Source organism: Pseudophryne corroboree, chromosome 10, assembly GCF_028390025.1.
Source record: "Pseudophryne corroboree isolate aPseCor3 chromosome 10, aPseCor3.hap2, whole genome shotgun sequence".
Classification (NCBI taxonomy): domain Eukaryota; kingdom Metazoa; phylum Chordata; class Amphibia; order Anura; family Myobatrachidae; genus Pseudophryne; species Pseudophryne corroboree.
In genome coordinates this window covers 234,472,446-234,494,919 of record NC_086453.1, presented here as the reverse complement: position 1 = coordinate 234,494,919, position 22,474 = coordinate 234,472,446, and the positions used below count along the sequence as shown (strand labels likewise).

General features: G+C 48.2%; 1 protein-coding gene across 8 annotated transcripts in view; it reads right to left on the bottom strand.

Annotated features, from left to right (window-relative positions):
* Positions 1-22,474, bottom strand: part of TTLL10 (tubulin tyrosine ligase like 10) — a 388,939-nt gene that overhangs the window by 168,914 nt on the left and 197,551 nt on the right. Inside the window, exons 1-2 of one of the 8 annotated variants that reach the window (XM_063943159.1) lie at positions 11,789-11,864; positions 11,119-11,232 (exon numbers count right to left, since the gene is read on the bottom strand). The exons of 4 other annotated variants lie outside the window; for them this stretch is intronic. The gene's annotated coding sequence lies outside the window, so the exon portion shown is untranslated. Of the gene's footprint in view, positions 1-11,118; positions 11,335-11,615; positions 11,746-11,788; positions 11,865-22,474 lie in introns of those variants that run through there. 3 more of the 8 variants (XM_063943160.1, XM_063943158.1, XM_063943161.1) reach the window with 3 other exon arrangements.

Genomic DNA, 22,474 nt, shown 5'->3' with positions numbered 1-22,474 from the left:
GGATTGCCGCATCCAAAATCAGTAAAAGCCCATTCCACAAGGAAGGTGGGCTCTTCTTGGGCGGCTGCCCGAGGGGTCTCGGCTTTACAGCTTTGCCGAGCGGCTACTTGGTCGGGTTCAAACACATTTGCAAAGTTCTACAAGTTTGATACCCTGGCTGAGGAGGACCTTGTGTTTGCTCATTCGGTGCTGCAGAGTCATCCGCACTCTCCCGCCCGTTTGGGAGCTTTGGTATAATCCCCATGGTCCTTACGGAGTTCCCAGCATCCACTAGGACGTCAGAGAAAATAAGAATTTACTCACCGGTAATTCTATTTCTCGTAGTCCGTAGTGGATGCTGGGCGCCCGTCCCAAGTGCGGACTTTCTGCAATACGTGTATATAGTTATTGCTTAAATAAGGGTTATTGTTATGAGCCATCCGTTGAGTGAGGCTCAGTTGTTGTTCATACTGTTAACTGGGTAAGGTTATCACAAGTTGTACGGTGTGATTGGTGTGGCGGGTATGAGTCTTACCCTGGATTCAAATTTCCTTTCCTTGTAATGTCAGCTCGTCCGGGCACAGTTTCCCTAACTGAGGTCTGGAGGAGGGGCATAGAGGGAGGAGCCAGTGCACACCAGATAGTACCTAATCTTTTCTTTAGAGTGCCCAGTCTCCTGCGGAGCCCGTCTATTCCCCATGGTCCTTACGGAGTTCCCAGCATCCACTACGGACTACGAGAAATAGAATTACCGGTGAGTAAATTCTTATTTTTGCCAGTTTATAGAGGTGTTTTTGCTGCCCAGGGCGCACCCCCCCCCCTCGTGCCCTGCACCCTGCAGTGCCTGTGTGTGTGGGCAGCAATGGCGCGCTGCGCTCCCGCCAGCCGCGCTGTACATCAGCCGTCACTTTTCTTGATAGAATACTCACCTGACTTCTGGCTCTGTGAGGGAGGTGACGGTGTGCTGGGGGAGTGAGCATCTAGGCACGGCTAGCGTTCAGTTCCCTTCAGGAGCTAATGGTGTCCGGTCAGCCAGAAGCAGAGCCATGAAGAGTTGGTTCCTACTTCTGCCCCCTCAGTCCCATGAAGCAGGGAGTCTGTTGCCAGCAGTTCTCCCTGAAAATAAAAAACCTAACATAAGTCTTTTCAGAGAAACTCAGTAGAGCTCCACAGAGTGCATCCAGTCTACCTGGGCACATTTCTAAAACTGAGGCCTGGAGGATGGGCATAGAGGGAGGAGCCCATTGAAAAGTATTAAGAGTGCCCATGGTTCCTGCGGAACCGTCTATACCCCATGGTCATGAAGTGGACCCCAGCATCCTCTAGGACGTATGACATTTATATTTCTCTAACGTCCTAAGTGGATGCTGGGGACTCCGTAAGGACCATGGGGAATAGCGGCTCCGCAGGAGACTGGGCACAAAAGTAAAGCTTTAGAACTACCTGGTGTGCACTGGCTCCTCCCCCTATGACCCTCCTCCAAGCCTCAGTTAGATTTTTGTGCCCGAACGAGAAGGGTGCACACTAGGTGGCTCTCCTGAGCTGCTTAGTGAAAAGTTTAGTTTTAGAACACTTACATACAGAGGTTCAAATTCAAGATTGAGTCACTCAGAGCAGTGATTGCGAACCTGGAAGAAGAGGACTACATGATGTCTCGGTACATCAAGGATGCTTACCTTCATGTCCCAATTTACCCTTCTCACCAAGGGTACCTCAGGTTTATGGTACAGAACTGTCACTATCAGTTTCAGACGCTGCCGTATGGATGGTCCACGGCACCCCAGGTCTTTACCAAGGTAATGGCCGAAATGATGATACTCCTTCGAAGGAAGGGAATTTTAGTTATCCCTTACTTGGACGATTCCCTGATAAGGGTAAGATCCAGGGAACAGTTGGAGGTCGGTGTAGCACTATCTCAGGTAGTGTTGCGGCAGCATGATTGGATTCTCAATATTCCAAAATCGCAGCTGATTCCGACGACTCGTCTTCTGTTTCTTAGGGATGATCCTGGACACAGTTCAGAAAAAGGTGTTTCTCCCGGAGGAGAAAGTCAGGGAGTTATCCGAGCTAGTCGGGAACCTCCTATAACCGAGCCAAGTCTCAGTACATCAATGAGATGGTTCTGGAAAAAATGGTGGCTTCCTATGAAGCAATCCCATGCGGCAGATTCCACGCAAGAACTTTCCAGTGGGACCTGCTGGACAAATGGTCTGGGTCGCATCTTCAGATGCATCAGCGGATAACCCTGTCACGAAGCACAATGGTGTCTCTCCTGTGGTGGTTGCAGAGTGCTCATCTTCTAGAGGGCCGCACATTCAGGACTGGGTCCTGGTGACCACGGATGCCAGCCTGCGAGGCTGGGGAGCAGTCACACAGGGAAGGAATTTCCAGAGCTTATGGTCAAGCCTGGAGACATCACTTCACATAAATATCCTGAAGCTAAGAGCCATTTACAATGCTCTAAGCTCAGCAAGACCTTTGCTTCAAGGTCACCCGGAGTTGATCCATTCGGACAACATCACGGCAGTCACCCACGTAAACAGACAGGGTGACACAAGAAGCAGAAGGGCAATGGCAGAAGCTGCAAGGATTCTTCGCTGGGCGGAAAATCATGTGATAGCACTGTCAGCAGTATTCATTCCGGGAGTGGACAACTGGGAAGCAGACTTCCTCAGCAGACACGACCTCCACCCGGGAGAGTGGGGACTTCACCCAGAAGTCTTCCACATGTTTATAAAACTCGACAAGTATTGCGCCAGGTCAAGGGACCCTCAGGCAATAGCTGTAGACGCTCTGGTAACACAGTGGGTGTACCAGTCAGTGTATGTGTTCCCTCCTCTGCCTCTCATAACCAAGGTACTGAGAATTATAAGATGGAGAGGAGTAAGCACTATATTTGTGGCTCCGGATTGGCCAAGAAGGACTTGGTAACCGGAACTTCAAGAGATGCTCACGGAGGATCCGTGGCCTCTACCTCTAAGAAGGGACCTGCTCCAGCAAGGACCCTGTCTGTTCCAAGACTTACCGCGACTGCGTTTAACGGCAGGGCGGTTGAACGCCGGATCCTTAAGGAAAAAGGCATTCCGGATGAAGTCATCCCTATCCTGATCAAAGCCAGGAAAGATATAACCGCAAAACATTATCACCGCATTTGGCGAAAATATGTTGCGTGGTGCGAGGCCAGTAAGGGCCCGACGGAGGAATTTTCAACTAGGTCGATTCCTACATTTCCTGCAAACAGGAGTGTCTATGGGCCTGAAATGGGGGTCCATTAAGGTTCAAATTTCGGCCCTGTCAATTTTCTTCCAAAAAGAACTAGCTTCAGTCCCTGAAGTTCAGACGTTTGTGAAAGGGGTACTGTATATACAGCCTCCTTTTGTGCCTCCAGTGGCACTTTGGGATCTAAATGTAGTTTTGGGGTTCCAAAAGTCACATTGGTTTGAACCACTTAATTATATGTGGAGTTAAAATATCTCACATGGAAAGTGGTCATGCTGTTGGCCCTGGCCTGGGCCAGGTGCGTGTCAGAATTGGCGGCTTTATCCTGTAAAAGCCCTCATCTGATTTTCCATTCGGACAGGGCGGAATTGAGGACTTGTCCTCAGTTTCTCCCTAAGGTGGTTTTCAGCGTTTCACCTGAATCAACCTATTGTGGTGCCTGCGGCTACTAGGGACTTGGAGGACTCCAAGTTGCTAGACGTTGTCAGGGCCCTGGAAAATAAGATTTTACTTACCGATAAATCTATTTCTCGTAGTCCGTAGTGGATGCTGGGGACTCCGTCAGGACCATGGGGAATAGCGGCTCCGCAGGAGACAGGGCACAAAAGTAAAAGCTTTAGGATCAGGTGGTGTGCACTGGCTCCTCCCCCTATGACCCTCCTCCAAGCCTCAGTTAGGATACTGTGCCCGGACGAGCGTACACAATAAGGAAGGATTTTGAATCCCGGGTAAGACTCATACCAGCCACACCAATCACACTGTACAACCTGTGATCTGAACCCAGTTAACAGCATGATAACAGCGGAGCCTCTGAAAAGATGGCTCACAACAATAATAACCCGATTTTTGTAACAATAACTATGTACAAGTATTGCAGACAATCCGCACTTGGGATGGGCGCCCAGCATCCACTACGGACTACGAGAAATAGATTTATCGGTAAGTAAAATCTTATTTTCTCTGACGTCCTAGTGGATGCTGGGGACTCCGTCAGGACCATGGGGATTATACCAAAGCTCCCAAACGGGCGGGAGAGTGCGGATGACTCTGCAGCACCGAATGAGAGAACTCCAGGTCCTCTTTAGCCAGGGTATCAAAATTTGTAGAATTTTACAAACGTGTTCTCCCCCGACCACGTAGCTGCTCGGCAGAGTTGTAATGCCGAGACCCCTCGGGCAGCCGCCCAGGATGAGCCCACCTTCCTTGTGGAATGGGCCTTGACAGATTTAGGCTGTGGCAGGCCTGCCACAGAATGTGCAAGTTAAAAATGTGCTACAAATCCAACGAGCAATCGTCTGCTTAGAAGCAAGAGCACCCAGTTGGTTGGGTGCATACAGGATAACAGCGAGTCAGTTTTCCTGACTCCAGCCGTCCTGGAAACCTATATTTTCAGGGCCCTGACAACATCTAGCAACTTGGAGTCCTCCAAGTCCCGAGTAGCCGCAGGTACCACAATAAGCTGGTTCAGGTGAAACGCTGACACCACCTTAGGAAGAAACTGGGGACGAGTCCGCAGCTCTGCCCTGTCCGAATGGACAATCAGATATGGCTTTTGTGAGACAAAGCCGCCAATTCTGACACTCGCCTGGCCGAGGCCAGGGCCAACAGCATGGTCACTTTTCATGTGAGATATTTCAAATCCACAGATTTGAGCGGTTTAAAATGTGATTTGAGGAATCCCAGAACTACGTTGAGATCCCACAGTGCCACTGGAGGCACAAAAAGGGGGTTGTATATGCAATACTCCCTTGACAAACTTCTGGACTTCAGGAACTGAAGCCAATTCTTTCTGGAAGAAAATTGACAGGGCCGAAATTTGAACCTTAATGGACCCCAATTTGAGGCCCATAGACACTCCTGTTTGCAGGAAATGCAGGAATCGACCGAGTTGAAATTTCTTCGTGGGCCTTCCTGGCCTCACACCACGCAACATATTTTCGCCACATGTGGTGATAATGTTTTGCGGTCACCTCCTTCCTGGCTTTGACCAGGGTAGGAATGACCTCTTCCGGAATGCCTTTTTCCCTTAGGATCTGGCGTTCCACCGCCATGCCGTCAAACGCAGCCGCGGTAAGTCTTGGAACAGACCTGGTACTTGCTGAAGCAAGTCCCTTCTTAGCGGCAGAGGCCATGAGTCCTCTGTGAGCATTTCTTGAAGTTCCGGGTGCCACGTCCTTCTTGGCCAATCCGGAGCCACGAGTATAGTTCTTACTCCTCTATGTCTTATAATTCTCAGTACCTTGGTTATGAGAAGCAGAGGAGGGAACACATACACCGACTGGTACACCCACGGTGTTACCAGAACGTCCACAGATATTGCTTGAGGGTCTCTTGACCTGGCGCAATACCTGTCCAGTTTTTTGTTCAGGCGGGACGCCATCATGTCCACCTTTGGTCTTTCCCAACGGTTCACAATCATGTGGAATACTTCCCGATGAAGTCCCCACTCTCCCGGGTGGAGGTCGTGCCTGCTGAGGAAGTCTGCTTCCCAGTTGTCCACTCCCGGAATGAACACTGCTGACAGTGCTATCACATGATTTTTCGCCCAGCGAAGAATCCTTGCAGTTTCTGCCATTGCCCTCCTGCTTCTTGTGCCGCCCTGTCTGTTTACGTGGGCGACTGCCGTGATGTTGTCCCACTGGATCAATACCGGCTGACCTTGAAGCAGAGGTCTTGCTAAGCTTAGAACATTGTAAATTGCCCTTAGCTCCAGTATATTTATGTGGAGAGAAGTCTCCAGACTTGATCACACTCCCTGGAAATTTTTTCCCTGTGTGACTGCTCCCCAGCCTCTCAGGCTGGCATCCGTGGTCACCAGGACCCAGTCCTGAATGCCGAATCTGCGGCCCTTTAGTAGATGAGCACTCTGCAGCCACCGCAGAAGAAACACCCTTGTCCTTGGAGACAGGGTTATCCGCTGATGCATCTGAAGATGCGATCCGGACCATTTTTCCAGCAGATCCCACTTTTCCAGCAGATCTCTACCGAATGGAATCGCTTCGTAAGAAGCCACCATTTTTCCCAGGACCCTTGTGCAATGATGCACTGACACTTTTCCTGGTTTTAGGAGGTTCCTGACTAGCTCGGATAACTCCCTGGCTTTCTTCTCCGGGAGAAACACCTTTTTCTGGACTGTGTCCAGAATCATCCCTAGGAACAGCAGACGTGTCGTCGGAAACAGCTGCGGTTTTGGAATATTTAGAATCCACCAGTGCTGTAGTAGAACTACTTGAGATAGTGCTACTCCGACCTCCAACTGTTCTCTGGACCTTGCCCCTATCAGGAGATCGTCCATTTTCTTTGAAGAAGAATCATCATTTCGGCCATTACCTTGGTAAGGACCCGGGGTGCCGTGGACAATCCAACCGGCAGCGTCTGAAACTGATAGTGACAGTTCTGTACCACGAACCTGAGGTACCCTTGGTGAGAAGGGCAAATTGGGACATGGAGGTAAGCATCCCTGATGTCCCGGGACACCATATAGTCCCCTTCTTCCTGGTTCGCTATCACTGCTCTGAGTGACTCCATCTTGATTTGAACCTTTGTATGTAAGTGTTCAATTATTTCAGATTTAGAATAGGTCTCACCGAGCCGTCTGGCTTCAGTACCACAATATAGTGTGGAATAATACCCCTTTCCTTGTTGTAGGAGGGGTACTTTGATTATCACCTGCTGGGAATACAGCTTGTGAATTGTTTCCACTACTGCCTCCCTGTCGGAGGGAGACGTTGGTAAAGCAGACTTCAGGAACCTGCGAGGGGGAGACGTCTCGAATTTCCAATCTGTACCCCTGGGATACTACTTGTAGGATCCAGGGGTCCACTTGCGAGTGAGCCCACTGCGTGCTGAAACTCTTGAGACGACCCCCCCCACCGCACCTGAGTCCGCTTGTACGGCCCCAGCGTCATGCTGAGGACTTGGCAGAAGCGGTGGAGGGCTTCTGTTTCTGGGAATGGGCTGCCTGCTGCAGTCTTCTTCCCTTTCCTCTATCCCATGGCAGATATGAATGGCCTTTTGCCCGCTTGCCCTTATGGGGACGAAAGGACTGAGGCTGAAAAGACGTTGTCTTTTTCTCCTTTATACGGCAATACTTCCATGTGCCGTTTGGAATCTGCATCACCTGACCACTGTCGTGTCCATAAACAACTTCTGGCAGATATGGACATCGCACTTACTCTTGATGCCAGAGTGCAAATATCCCTCTGTGCATCTCGCATATATAGAAATGCATCCTTTAAATGCTCTATAGTCAATAAAATACTGTCCCTGTCAAGGGTATCAATATTTTCAGTCAGGGAATCCGACCAAGCCAACCCAGCGCTGCACATCCAGGCTGAGGCGATCGCTGGTCGCAGTATAACACCAGTATGTGTGTATATACTTTTTAGGATATTTTCCAGCCTCCTATCAGCTGGCTCCTTGAGGGCGGCCCTATCTGGAGACGGTACCGCCACTTGTTTTGATAAGCGTGTGAGCGCCTTATCCACCCTAAGGGGTGTTTCCCAACGCGCCCTAACTTCTGGCGGGAAAGGGTATACCGCCAATAATTTTCTATCGGGGGAAACCCACGCATCATCACACACTTCATTTAATTTATCTGATTCAGGAAAAACTACAGGTAGTTTTTTCACACTCCACATAATACCCTTTTTTGTGGTACTTGTAGTATCAGAAATATGTAACACCTCCTTCATTGCCCTTAACAAGTAACGTGTGGCCCTAAAGGAAAATACGTTTGTTTCTTCACCGTCGACACTGGAGTCAGTGTCCGTGTCTGTGTCTGTGTCGACCGACTGAGGTAAAAGGACGTTTTAACGCCCCTGACGGTGTTTGAGACGCCTGGACAGGTACTAATTGGTTTGCCGGCCGTCTCATGTCGTCAACCGACCTTGCAGCGTGTTGACATTATCACGTAATTCATTAAATAAGCCATCCATTCCGGTGTCGACTCCCTAGAGAGTGACATCACCATTACAGGCAATTGCTCCGCCTCCTCACCAACATCGTCCTCATACATGTCGACACACACGTACCGACACACAGCACACACACAGGGAATGCTCTGATAGAGGACAGGACCCCACTAGCCCTTTGGGGAGACAGAGGGAGAGTTTGCCAGCACACACCAAAAACGCTATAATTATACAGGGACAACCTTTATATAAGTGTTTTTCCCTTATAGCATTTTAATATATATAGTCATATCGCCAAATAAGTGCCCCCCCTCTCTGTTTTAACCCTGTTTCTGTAGTGCAGTGCAGGGGAGAGCCTGGGAGCCTTCCCACCAGCATTTCTGTGAGGGAAAATGGCGCTGTGTGCGGAGGAGAATAGGCCCCGCCCCCTTTTCGGCGGGCTTCTTCTCCCGTTTTTCTGAGACCTGGCAGGGGTTAAATACATCCATATAGCCCCCAGGGGCTATATGTGATGTATTTTTAGCCAGAATAAGGTACTATCATTGCTGCCCAGGGCGCCCCCCCCAGCGCCCTGCACCCTCAGTGACCGCTGCTATGAAGTGTGCTGACAACAATGGCGCACAGCTGCAGTGCTGTGCGCTACCTTATGAAGACTGAAAAGTCTTCTGCCGCCTGTTTCTGGACCTCTTCACTTTTCGGCATCTGCAAGGGGGTCGGCGGCGCGGCTCCGGGACGAACCCCAGGGTGAGACCTGTGTTCCGACTCCCTCTGGAGCTAATGGTGTCCAGTAGCCTAAGAAGCCAATCCATCCTGCACGCAGGTGAGTTCACTTCTCTCCCCTAAATCCCTCGATGCAGTGAGCCTGTTGCCAGCAGGACTCACTGAAAATAAAAAACCTAACAAAACTTTTACTCTAAGCAGCTCTTTAGGAGAGCCACCTAGATTGCACCCTTCTCGGCCGGGCACAAAAATCTAACTGAGGCTTGGAGGAGGGTCATAGGGGGAGGAGCCAGTGCACACCACCTGATCCTAAAGCTTTTACTTTTGTGCCCTGTCTCCTGCGGAGCCGCTATTCCCCATGGTCCTGACGGAGTCCCCAGCATCCACTAGGACGTCAGAGAAATATAGGTTTCCAGGACGGCTGGAGTCAGAAAATCTGACTCGTTGTTTATTCTGTATGCACCCAACAAGCTGGGTGCTCCTGCTTCTAAGCAGACTATTGCTCGTTGGATTTGTAGTACAATTCAGCTTGCACATTCTGTGGCAGGCCTGCCACAGCCAAAATCTGTGAAAGCCCATTCCACAAGGAAGGTGGGCTCATCTTGGGCGGCTGCCCGAGGGGTCTCGGCTTTACAACTTTGCCGAGCAGCTACTTGGTCAGGAGCAAATACGTTTGTAAAATTCTACAAATTTGATACCCTGGCTGAGGATGACCGGGAGTTCTCTCATTTGGTGCTGCAGAGTCATCCGCACTCTCCCGCCCGTTTGGGAGCTTTGGTATAATCCCCATGGTCCTTACGGAGTCCCCAGCATCCACTTAGGACGTTAGAGAAAATAAGAATTTACTTACCGATAATTCTATTTCTCGTAGTCCGTAGTGGATGCTGGGCGCCCATCCCAAGTGCGGATTGTCTGCAATACTGGTACATAGTTATTGTTACCAAAAAATCGGGTTATTGCTGTAGTGAGCCATCTTTTCTAGAGGCTCCTCTGTTATCATGCTGTTAACTGGGTTTAGATCACAAGTTATATGGTGTGATTGGTGTGGCTGGTATGAGTCTTACCCGGGATTCAAAATCCTTCCTTATTGTGTACGCTCGTCCGGGCACAGTATCCTAACTGAGGCTTGGAGGAGGGTCATAGGGGGAGGAGCCAGTGCACACCAGGTAGTTCTAAAGCTTTACTTTTGTGCCCAGTCTCCTGCGGAGCCGCTATTCCCCATGGTCCTTACGGAGTCCCCAGCATCCACTACGGACTACGAGAAATAGAATTATCGGTAAGTAAATTCTTATTATATATATAAAAATATATATATGTGTATACTGTATAGATATGGACAGATAGATACTGTGCTGTGCATGTTTGTATACCGAGTGCAGGCAATCCACTTATACCTGCAAAAAAAAAAAGAAAAAAAAAAATATATATATATATATATATATATATATATATATACAGGATATCCCACTGTAATGGAAATGAAGTTGGTAGGTTGGTGGTGGGTTGGTGGTGCATATATATATATATATAAACAATAGGCTAGAATCCACAGCACTTATACATCCGCAGGGCCAGTGGTATTGTCACCTGCAGTCTCAGCTCCAGCAGAGTCCAGACCAGGGGTGTGAATGACACCTCATCATGGATCCTCTGTGGCCAGTCTCTTCCCCCCTTCCTGTGTCCTTTGATGTTGCACATGGTCCGCCTGCGGCACTGGCTGCAGCCGGGGAGAGCAGTGTGTGAGAGGGGGACCGCGCCATGATATGAAGCAGCAGCCGGCAGTAACAGTGGACCCAGCAGCAGGGCAGCAGAGCGGGGAGAGTGCCTCTCCTGGTCAGCGCCTACCTGCAATGCATGCCCTTGCTGAGTGGGTTCCGCCGGCACTGGCTAAGTCGATATCGTGATGCATCATGTGCACATCGTGCATGTTTTGGTTACGATTATGATGCGATGAATGTCGCATCCTCTGATCATATATGCAGCCCATATTATCGGTTGTAATCGTATGCACATCGTAACATGTTTTAGGCACATATGATGCATCGTACGATTTTGAGTGGCATTTCCCTGTAATTTTTTCTATTGTGAAGCACACAATCGATTGTTTAACGATGGGTCGTCCTGATGTATGGCCAACATAAGAGATAGTTTTGGTACCTGATAATTACATGGGTTATTATATGGGCGCTACATGGATTCCATAGCTGACATTATGCTATAGACACAGGGGGTGCGCCTTTTCTATACAGCTTTCCAGTATTCCTTATGTGCACTGCTCTCCACCTACCGCATTGTCCTTTTATAGCTCTCCTGTATCCCCACCAGTCTACCTATCCTCTTCTGCACGCATGCTTCCCACCTGGTTCACAACGTTCACAGCTGGTGGACGATGTTGAGGCTTCTACAAGGGAAGAATATGGTAAGCAAGAGGATAATAAGGACTCAGTGTTTCCAGTATGAGTCTTAAGTAGAGTTGCCACCTCATCCCTTTAATCCTGGAGACCTATGAATAAAACAGGTTCTGTTGCTGATTAAATTCAAGCCTACATTCCACCTGGTTTTAATCAGCCACAAAACCTGTGTAAATCACAGGTCTCCAGGATTAAAGGGATGAGGTGGAAACCCTAGTCTTAAGGGTTGTCAGCAGTTCCCACTCACCACTTGCTTTTGATTATCAAAGGATAGGTTGGCAGAGTCTAGATGGTACCACTATAAACTAGCAAGTACAGAACATTTTAATGTTTGGCAAGATATTTATACATTTATTTATACATTTTCTCTTACCAAGGGTAACAGCTTCTCTACATCACGTACAGTAACTTTTTTTACTTAACTTTTGTAGATAAAATGGATGCCAGATTTATCATTGTTGATTTATGAGTCAAGTTAAAACAAAATAGGGCCCTAGACAGTATTGTAGCCCTCCCACCCACTCCATGTTCAAGTGTCTACAGTACCTCAATACATTAATTAATGCCCAGCTACATCTTAATATCAACTGCTGATAATTATGTAATCACGTTGGCAGTTAGTGACAGTTAGTATGACCTCTGACCCCTCCCAGCAGTGTCAGAGATGTCACTTCCGGAGACTTTCTGGTATAACTGACATCTACAGTCTCCAAACACTTCTGGTATTTCCCATACTAACTCATCATGACAACACAGACACTCCTGAAATGCAACCTTATAACCAAAACAATAGTATAGAAGAAAGGAAAAGGGCACATAGGGATGCACAGGACACATACAGAGAAGAGCAAGTGAGGATGTCTTGAGGTCAACAGCAAAGCTGAAAAAAATGTACTGCTAAGGGTAATCTAAATAAAACTACTGCTAAAATGATGTCATCACAGTGGTGAATGTGTGCACACTGGACCTAATGTGCACATATACACCAACTGCTGAGACTTACCTAAAACACATCCATACACTGTAAGTAAAGTACCCACCAACCCTGCCCCCCCCCACACAAACTATTAAAAAATAATCACACACACATGGACCGACGCAGTGACATGCACAATGAGCCTGATTAAGAGCCGTACACAGACACGCCCATTGCTGTGTCTATTGCCGTGACTGCATCTTATGATAATCTGTGGACGATTTTCTTAATACTAAGATAACTGCTTGCAGCGACTTTCTATATCAGTATGTCGGTGCAACCATCAGGCAAGACAACTGGAAGGACTGAAGATGGGCCAGCAGAGGAGGATATACTGAAGTGTAAAGTGAGAGAGAGAGAGAGAGAGAGAGAGGATAGAAGCACAAACAACATGGGCACAGGAGAGAAACAGAGATACAGACACAGAGGGGCAGGAGAGAAACAGAGATGAAGACACAGAGGGGCAGGAGCGAAACAGAGACATAGACACAGAGGGGCAGGAGAGAAACTGAGTCACAGACACAGAGGGGTAGGAGAGAAACAGATACACAGAGGGCCAGGAGAGAAACAGACACAGAGGGGCAGGATTGAAACCGATACACAGAGGGCCAGGAGAGAAACAGAGACACAGTGGGGCAAAAGCGAAACAGAGACATAGACACAGAGGGGCATGAGAGAAACAGAGAAACAGGCACAGAGGGGCAGGAGAGAAACAGATACACAGAGGGCCAGGAGAGAAACAGAGATACAGACACAGAGGGGCAGGAGAGAAACAGAGATGAAGACACAGAGGGGCAGGAGCGAAATAGAGACATAGACACAGAGGGGCAGGAGAGAAACAGAGATGAAGACACAGAGGGGCAGGAGCGAAACAGAGACATAGACACAGAGGGGCAGGAGAGAAACTGAGACAGACACAGAGGGGTAGGAGAGAAACAAACACAGACACAGAGGGGCAGGAGAGAAACAGATACACAGAGGGCCAGGAGAGAAACAGAGACACAGAGGGGCAGGAGCGAAACAGAGACATAGACACAGAGGGGCATGAGAGAAACAGAGATGAAGACACAGAGGGGCAGTAGCGAAACAGAGACACAAACACAGAGGGCCAGGAGAGAAACAGAGACACAGAGGGGCAGGAGAGAAACAGAGATGCAGACACAGAGGGGCAGGAGCGAAACAGAGATGCAGAAACAGAAGGACAGGAGAGAAACAGACACAGAGGTGCAGGAGAGAAACAGAGACGCAGACACAGAGGGGCAGGAGAGAAATAGAGATGCAGTCACAGTGGGGCAGGAGAGAACCAGATGCAGACACAGAGGGGCAGGAGAGAAATAGAGACGCAGACACAGTGGGGCAGGAGTGAAAGAGGGACACAGAGATGCAGACACAGAGGTGCAGGAGAGAAACAGAGATACAGACACAGAGGGGCAGGAGAGAAACAGAGATGCTGACATAGAGGGGCTGGAGGGAAACAGAGATGCAGGCACAGAGGCGTAGGAGAAATACAGATATGCAGACACAGGGGGACAGAAGAGAAAGAGATTCAGGTACAGAGGGGCAGGACAGAAACATAGATGCAGGCACAGGGGGGCATGAGAGAAACAGAGATACAGACCTAGAAAAAAAAAGCAAGAGGAGGAAAGAGAGCATGTCAGAGGATGCGCTAAAAAACAGAGGAGGCAAGAGATACAAAGAATCAAGAGAGAAAGAAAGAGGGTAATAGAAAAATAGTAAAAGGGGAGGGGGGTGTCAGGGGGAGAAAGAGAGGGGGGAAGTGACAAATGAAGTTAGATAGGGAAAAAGAGAAGGTGCTGCAGATGTGTAACAACAAAATCATGAGGACACTTGCAGCATCAGTGTAATACAGGTCTTTACTCAGCATGAGCCAGACAGCAAGTGTAAGTAACAGGAGACAAACAGGAAGTGAGTCACCTCGGCATGACATCATCTCCCATGATGCACAGCATGCATTTGCAGGTGCCATATTATACAAATAGTCCCCATAATTGTTTTTGCTATTTTTAAATTGTATAAAGCAGACTGTAACTTTAAAAATTGTATTTAATTTAAAGGATAATTTCACAGATTTGGGTTGTTTACATGGGTTACAGCAATTTGGATATGCAACAGGTGCCCTGTCATCGTTCCAGTGGTTACCAGTGATCCTCCTGTGTGTGCATGCTTCACCTGCTTTTAGCTTGTTATCATCTCCCATGATGCACAGCATGCATTTACATCCCCCCTTTCAAACTGGAAGGATGCAACAATGTGACAATGTTAGGCATGAATAAAAGAAAAGACATGATACAATAAAGTCTTGGAAATTTGGGTTAGGTTTGGACACACGGCCCGATCTGGTAATGGTACACTGGGAACCTATAGGCATGTCCACTGTGACACCAGAGGGCTCTATTACTTCAGAAGTGGTCTCTGAGGAAGGACTGTCCATGCAATGCGAATCATCACTGACATTGGTTGAAGTTGTGGTAGAAACTGATGAGTCAGGCTGTGTAGAGCTTTCTTCAGGTACACTTAACAGATGGCGGAGGTTGCGTTCATAGAGGGCATTATCAGACTGTACCACGTAGCTATTTGGATGACCTGCAGGACGCTGAACCACTGCCATTCTTTCAATTCCGTGCTCGGTTTGCATGCGGACAAGCTGGCCTGGAGACAGTGGTGGCAGGCGATGTGCTGATCTGTCATAAGAAGCTTAGGCAGCCATTATGTGCTTGCTGATGTTCTCCCATACCTGTGGTTCTACTCTGGGTTGCAGGAGCTGCTTTGCCATTGGGATGCCTGTGCGGGTGCGCCGTGCAAATAGGCACTGTGCAGGGGATGGAAGTCCATCTCGGGGTGTGTTTCTCAAATTTAACAGTGCTAAGTATATGTCCGAGCCATCTCGTGCACACTTCTCCATTAGGTGCTTTGCAGAGCGGACTGCTCGTTCAGCCAATCCATTTGACTGTGGGTAGTGTGGACTACTAGTGATGTGCTAGAAGTCCCATGTATTCGCAAAGCCCTTGAAGTCCCTACTCTTGAATTGCATGGCAGTATCAGTGATCAGCTGCTGTGGGGTACCATGTGCTGCAAAGTGTCTCTTCAGCTTTGCAATGACCATTTGACTTGTGGTTCTGGGCAAGTAGTTTATCTCGAACCATCCTGAATAGGAGTCAACTAGAACCAGGTACTCCTTCCCCCTCCATTCGAATAGATCAGCCGCAAGAATGGACCACGGAAGATCAGGAATGTCATGGAGCAGCATGGGCTCCCGTAGCAAGTGTGGACGCAAGGCATTACAGGGTGCACAAAACGAGACAGCACGGTCAATGTCACTGTACATGGAGGGCCAGAATGTGGATTCACGGGTCCTATGCTTGGTATCCTCCAGGCCGGGATGGCCCTGGTGCATCTGCTGGGTGTAGAACGTCTGAAGGGCAGCCGGAATCATGAAGCGATGACCCGGCAGGATGACACCATCAGACACAGTGAGCTCATCTCTCATACAGTAGAAGGAGCGAAGGCAGTGCGGCAGTTCCTTGGATGGCCAGCCGTTGAAAATTACAGCAGAGAAACGCTGGCAAAGATCATCTGCAAGTGTAGCAGCACACAGCTCTTCCAGCTGCTTGGTAGGGAGCACCTCCACAGCCATGACCTCATAGTCATCCTCAGCAGCGTTCATGTCAGTAGTCGAAAGGAAGGCTCGAGACAGAGCATCAGCAACGTACATTTCTTTGCCTCGCTTATATATGACATCCAGGTTGTACCGCTGCAGCTTGAGCATCATGCCCTGAATATAGGAAAAAGCAGAGTGGATGGGCTTCTTCAGTATGGTGATGAGAGGCTGATGGTCGGATTCCACCGTGACAGGACAGCCATAGATGAAGTCATGGAAACGGTTGCAGGCGAACACCAGTGCCAACAGTTCTTTCTCAATTTGTGCATACCTGGTTTCAGTGTCAGTGAGAGCCCTGGAAGCAAAGCCACCGGTCTACGGTGTTGGAGACACACAGCCCCTAGACCACTCTGTGAAGCGCCGGCAGAGAGGACTACCGGATCATGCACAATGAAGTATTGCAGGACCGGTGGATTTGTCAGCATGGTCTTCAATCGATCAACAGCAGCCGTGTGTGCATCCAGCCAGCACCATTCTGAGTCCTGGTGGAGTAGCTGCCGCAAAGGTGCCGTGGTTTCACTGTATTGCGGAACAAATTTAGACAGGTAGTTGGTCATACCCAGGAAGCACTGCAGTGCCTGTTAGTCAGCCGCGTTTTCATCAAATATCAGCGGATCTATTCTCCTGAGACCTTGTGCACCCCAGTTCTCACACAATGTAGATGTGTAACAACAAAATCATGACGATACTTGCAGCATCAGTGTAATACAGGTCTTTACTCAGCATGAGCCAGACAGCAAGTGGAAGTAACAGGAGACAAACAGGAAGTGAGTCACCTCGGCATGATATCATCTCCCATGATGCACAGCATGCATTTGCAGGTGCCATATTATACATATAGTCCCCATAATTGTTTTTGCTATTTTTAAATTCTATTAAGCAGACTGTAACTTTAAAAATTGTATTTAATTTAAAGGATAATTTCACAGATTTGGGTTGCTTACATGGGTTACAGCAATTTGGATATGCAACAGGTGCCCTGTCATCTTTCCAGTGGTTACCAGTGATCCTCCTGTGTGTGCATGCTTCACCTACTTTTAGCTTGTTATCACTATCAGCAGAGAACACGTTGCCTGTCTGAAAATAGGAGACTCCTCTTCCCTGGCTGATCCTGTAATTTTTCATATAGGCAGAGTGTGTTTTTTTAATTGCGCCTAGTAGAGGGAAAATTAATGCTGGATATAGGTTTGTGTTGTACCTTTGTGCAAGCTAAAGAGAGTTTTCTTTGCCTGTCCTTTGTCATATTTACTTACATCATAATGGATTTTATGATGTCGCACATACTGTATGCTTTTTCCCAAGTTATTACAACAGATTGTCACACATAAACAGCATAGACTGGATGGCTTTGGGAAGTAATAACTGCGACGGTGACTTTAGCAAACAGACTAACAAGCGCTAGCTAAGAAAAGTGAAATCCTATAAAATGAATATTTATATATTCATCCTTAAATATTTTTAGCAGACGACCCTAAAACCAAAATAAAAATAAGGATTAAAGACCTTTTATTGGCGCTCTTCTTTTACTTTGAATTCTATTTTCTATTCTTTAACTGAAACAGCAGGACCAGTTACCATGGCAAATTGTGACTCATGCGATGAAATGTCCCAGCAAGTACATATTGAAGGTAATTTTGCTGCGGTACATTGGTAGCCCAATCCATTGCAGCATAGTAAGAGGAAAAATTAATCTCTGTTCATGTTGTGTCTGCTAGCAGACAGAGTAAAAATAAGATTTTAAACCTACCGGTAAATCTTTTTCTCCTAGTCCGTAGAGGATACTGGGGACTCCGTAAGGACCATGGGGTATAGACGGCTCCGCAGGAGACATGGGCACTGTAAAGCTTTAGAATGGGTGTGCACTGGCTCCTCCCTCTATGCCCCTCCTCCAGACCTCAGTTAGGACTGTGCCCAGAGGAGACTAACAGTACGAGAAAAAGGATTTTGTTATCTAAGGGCTAGATACACACCAGCCCACACCATACACACCGTACAACGTGGTATACAATAACCAGTTAACAGTATGAATAACAACAGCATCAGCCATAGGCCGATCTCAACTGTAACTTAACCCTTAAATATGCAATAACTATATACAAGTCTTGCAGAATGTTTCAGCACTGGGACGGGCGCCCAGCATCCTCTACGGACTAGTAGAAAAAGATTTACCGGTAGGTTTAAAATCTTATTTTCTCTTACGTCCTAGAGGATGCTGGGGACTCCGTAAGAACCATGGGGTTTATACCAAAGCTCCAGAACGGGCGGGAGAGTGCGGATGACTCTGCAGCACCGACTGAGCAAACACGAGGTCCTCATCAGCCAGGGTATCAAACTTATAGAATTTTTTTAAAATGGTTGAACCCGACAAAGTAGCTGCTCAGCACAATTGTAATGCCGAGACGCCTAGTGGAATGGGCCTTTTCTGAATTTGGTACCGGAAAATCAGCCGTAAATTAACCTGCTGAATCGTGTTACCGATCCAGCTAGCAATAGTCTGCTTAGAAGCAGGAGCGCCAACCTTGTTGGCTGCCTACAGGACAAACAGTGCATCTGTTTTCCTAACTATAGCCGTTCTGGCTAAATAAAACTTTAAGGCCCTGACTACAACAAGGGCCTGGAATTCTCCTAGTCACCCATAGCCACAGACACTACAATAGGTTGGTTTACATGCAATAACAAAACCACTTTAGGCAGACCTTGAGGACGAGTCCTCAACCCTGCTCGATCCGCATGGAAAATCAGATAGGGGCTCTTGTGAGACAAGGCCGCCAACTCGGACAGCCGCCTCGCAGATGCCAAGGCCAATAACATGACCATTCTCCAAGTGAGAAACTTCAATTTAACTGTTTGAAGCGGTTAAAACTATTGTGACTTAAGGAAACTCAACCCCACGTTAAGGTCCCATGGTGCCACTGGGGGCACAAAAAGAGGTTGGATGTGTAACGCTCTTTTTACCAAAGTCTGGATTTCTGTGAGAGAAGCCAATTCCTTCTGAAAGAATATCGATAAGGCAGAAATCTGCACCTTAATTGAGCCTAACTTTAGGCCCATATCCACTCCTGTCTGTAGAACATGGAGAAAACGTCCTAGTTCAAACGTAACAGCGGTAAGTTTTGGAACACGTACGGCCCCTGTAGTCGCAGGTTCTCCCTGTGAAGAAGGGGCCACGGATCTTCTGAGAGCAGTCCCTGAAGATCTGCATACCAGGCCCTTCGAGGCCAATCTGGAACAATGAGTATCGTCTGCACTCTTGTTTGTAATATGATTCTCAATATTTTTGAGATGAGAGGAAGTGGAGGGAGCACATAGACCGACTGAACACCCACGGTGTCACCAGGGCGTCCACCGCCGCTGCCTGAGGGTCCCTCGACCTGGAACAATACGTCCGAATCTTCCTGTTGAGGCGTGATGCCCTTATGTCTATATGAGGAAGTCCTCCACGACTTTTCACCATTGTAAAGACTTCCTGATGAAGTCCCCACTCTCTTAGATGGAGATTGTGTCCTTTGTAATGAAGACCTCTGACAGAGCGCTTACATGCTTTTTCGCCCCGTGAAGAATCCTGGTGGCTTCTGCCATTTCTGCTCTGCTTTTTGTCCCGCCCTGGCGGTTCACCTGCGTCACTGCTGCAACGTTGTCTGACTGGATCAGAACAGGCAGGATTGCGAAGAAAATTCTCCGCTTGTTTGAGGCTGTTGCAAATGGCCCTCAATTTCAGCACATTGATGTGTGGGTAAGCCTCTTGGCCTGACCATATTTTTTGAACATTGTTTCCCTGTGTGACTGCTCCCCATCCTCGGAGGCTCGCGTCCGTAGTCACAAGAACCTAATCTTGAATGCCGAACCTGCGACCCTCTAGAAGGTGAGCACTCTGGAGCCACCACAGGGGAGAGAGAGAGAGAGAGGGAGAGAGACTGGCCCGGGGGGACCGGGCTCCGATGTATGTGACGGTGGGACCCTGACCACTTGTCTAGATGATCCCACCGAAAGGTCCGTGTGGAATGGCCTCGTAGGCTGCCACCATCCTTCCTAATAAATGAGTGCATTTAGTCTCTGACCATGTTCTGGAGTACTTGGGCTTTTTCCTGTGGGAGAAAGACCTTTTGTTTTTCTGTGTCCAGAATCATGTCCAAAAACGGCAGTCGAGTTGTTGGAACCAACTGTGACGTTGGTAGATTTAGGATTCCGCCGTGTTGTTGTAGTATTCTCAGGGAGAGATATACGCTTTGTAATAATTTTCCCCTTGAACTCGCCTTTACCAGGAGATCGTCCAAGTATGGGATAAATGTGATGCCTTGCTTACGCAGGAACACCATCATGTCCGCCATTAACTTGTCGGACGTGGGAATAACAATCCTGTACAGCGAATCTTAGGTACGCCTGAGGAGGAGGATAAATGGGGACATGAAGGTATGCATCCTTTATGTCAAGTGACACCATAAAAACCTCCCCTTCCAGGCTGGAGATCACTGCCCGGAGAGATTCCATCTCGAATTTGAACCTTTTCAGATATAAGTTCAGGGATTTTAGATTCAGAATGGGCCTGACCGAGCCATCCGGTTTCGGGACCACAAAAAAAACTTGAATAAAACCCCTTCCCCTGTAGAAGGGGAACCTTGATAATCACATACTGATGATACAGTTTCTGTATGGTAGCTGCCACTGTTTCCCTCTCTGAGGAGGAAACTGGCAAGACCGATTTGAAAAATCAGTGAGGAGGCACATCTTCGAATTCTAATTTGCATCCCTGGGATACAATTTTTACCGCCCAAGGATCCAAGTCCGACTGAACCCAGACTTGTCTGAAGAGTCGAAGACGTGCCCCCACCGGCGCGGACTCCCTCAGCGGAGCCCCCGCGTCATGTAGTGGATTTTGTAGAGGACGGGGTGGACTCTTGTCTCTGGGAAATAGCCGTAGTTGGTGTTCTTTTCCCTCTACCTCCACCTCTGGCGAGGAAGGAAGAGCCCCGACCCTTTCTGAACTTATGCGACCGAAGGGACTGCATTTGATATTGCCGTGTTTTCTTTTCCTGTGGGGGAACATAAGGCAAAAGAGTAGATTTACCCGCGGTCGCTGTGGTTACCAGATCCGCGAGGCCCTCCCCAAATAAAACTTCACCTTTGTAAGGCAAAGTCTGTTTTTTTTTTTTTTTGAAACAGCATACCTGTCCCTTGGCAGGTCCTCAGGGACCGTCTAACAGAGATCTCCATGACATTGGCTCTTGAACCCAACAGCCCAATATCACTCGCAGCTTCTCTCATATCTTATGCTGCCTCTTTAATGTGACCCAAGGTCACCAAAATGGTATCTTTTTCTAGGGTATCAATGTCAGATGACAAGTTATCTGCCCGCGCTGCAACTGCGCAACCCACCTATGCCGACACTACTGCCGGCCTTAGTATGGCACCCGTATGTATAAATTGATTTTAAGGTAGTTTCCTGTCTGCGATCAGCAGGACTCTTAAGGGCTGCCGTATCAGGGGAAGGTAGCGCCCCCCTTTTTTCGACAAGCGCGTAAATACCTTGTCCACCGTGGGCGAGTATTCCCACCGTAACCTGTCCTGGGTGGAAAGGTTACGCCATAATATTTTCTTGGGAATCTGCAGTTTCTTATCTGGAGTTTCCCAACCTTTTCAAACAGGGCGATCAGCACGCGAGATGGGGGAATAGTTACCTCAGGATTCTTTCCCTTAAACATGCCGACCTTTGTGTCAGAGACAGAAAGGTCCTCAGTGATATGCAAAACATCTTTAATTGCTACAATCATATATTGAATACACTTGTCCACCCTTGGGTGCAACTTAGCATCATCACCGTCGACACTGGAGTCAGAATCCGTGTCGGTATTGGTGTCTACTACCTGTGAAAAGGGACGGTTCTGCGACCCCGAAGGGCCCTGTGACACAGTAAAAGCTATGGATTGACTCCCTGCTTTAATCCTTGGACTCAGCTTTGTCCAAACTTTGTAATAAAGTCACATTAGCATTTAAAACATTCCACATATTCATTCAATCAGGTGTCGGCAGCGCCGACGGAGACACCACAATCATCTGCTCTGCCACCTCCCTATATGAGCCTTCCACCTCGGACATGTCGACACAGACGTACTGACATCCCCACACACACAGGGATACCTAATATAATGGGGACTGACCCACCATAAGGCCCTTAGGAGAGACAGAGAGAGAGTATGCCAGCACACACCCAGCGCCACTGTATACTGAGACAAAAAAAACCCAGTCTGTCAGCGCTTTTTATTACAAGTGTAAAACACCACATATTTGCGCCAATAAATGTGCACCCCCCCCCCTCGTTTTGACCCTCTGTATTAACTAACAGCAGGGGAGAGTCCGGGGCCGCTTCTCTGTATGCTGAGAAGAAGAAATGGCGCTGGTTAGTGCTGGAGGAAACAAGCTCCGCCCCCCAACCGCGGGCTTCGTTCCCGCTCTAGAATCTTTATACTGGCGGGGGATTCTGAAAAATATATCCTTTATAGTGTATATAAGTACTTTGCCAGTGTTATGTGAGATATATTAATGCTGCCCAGGGCGCCCCCCCCTGCGCCCTGCACCCTTA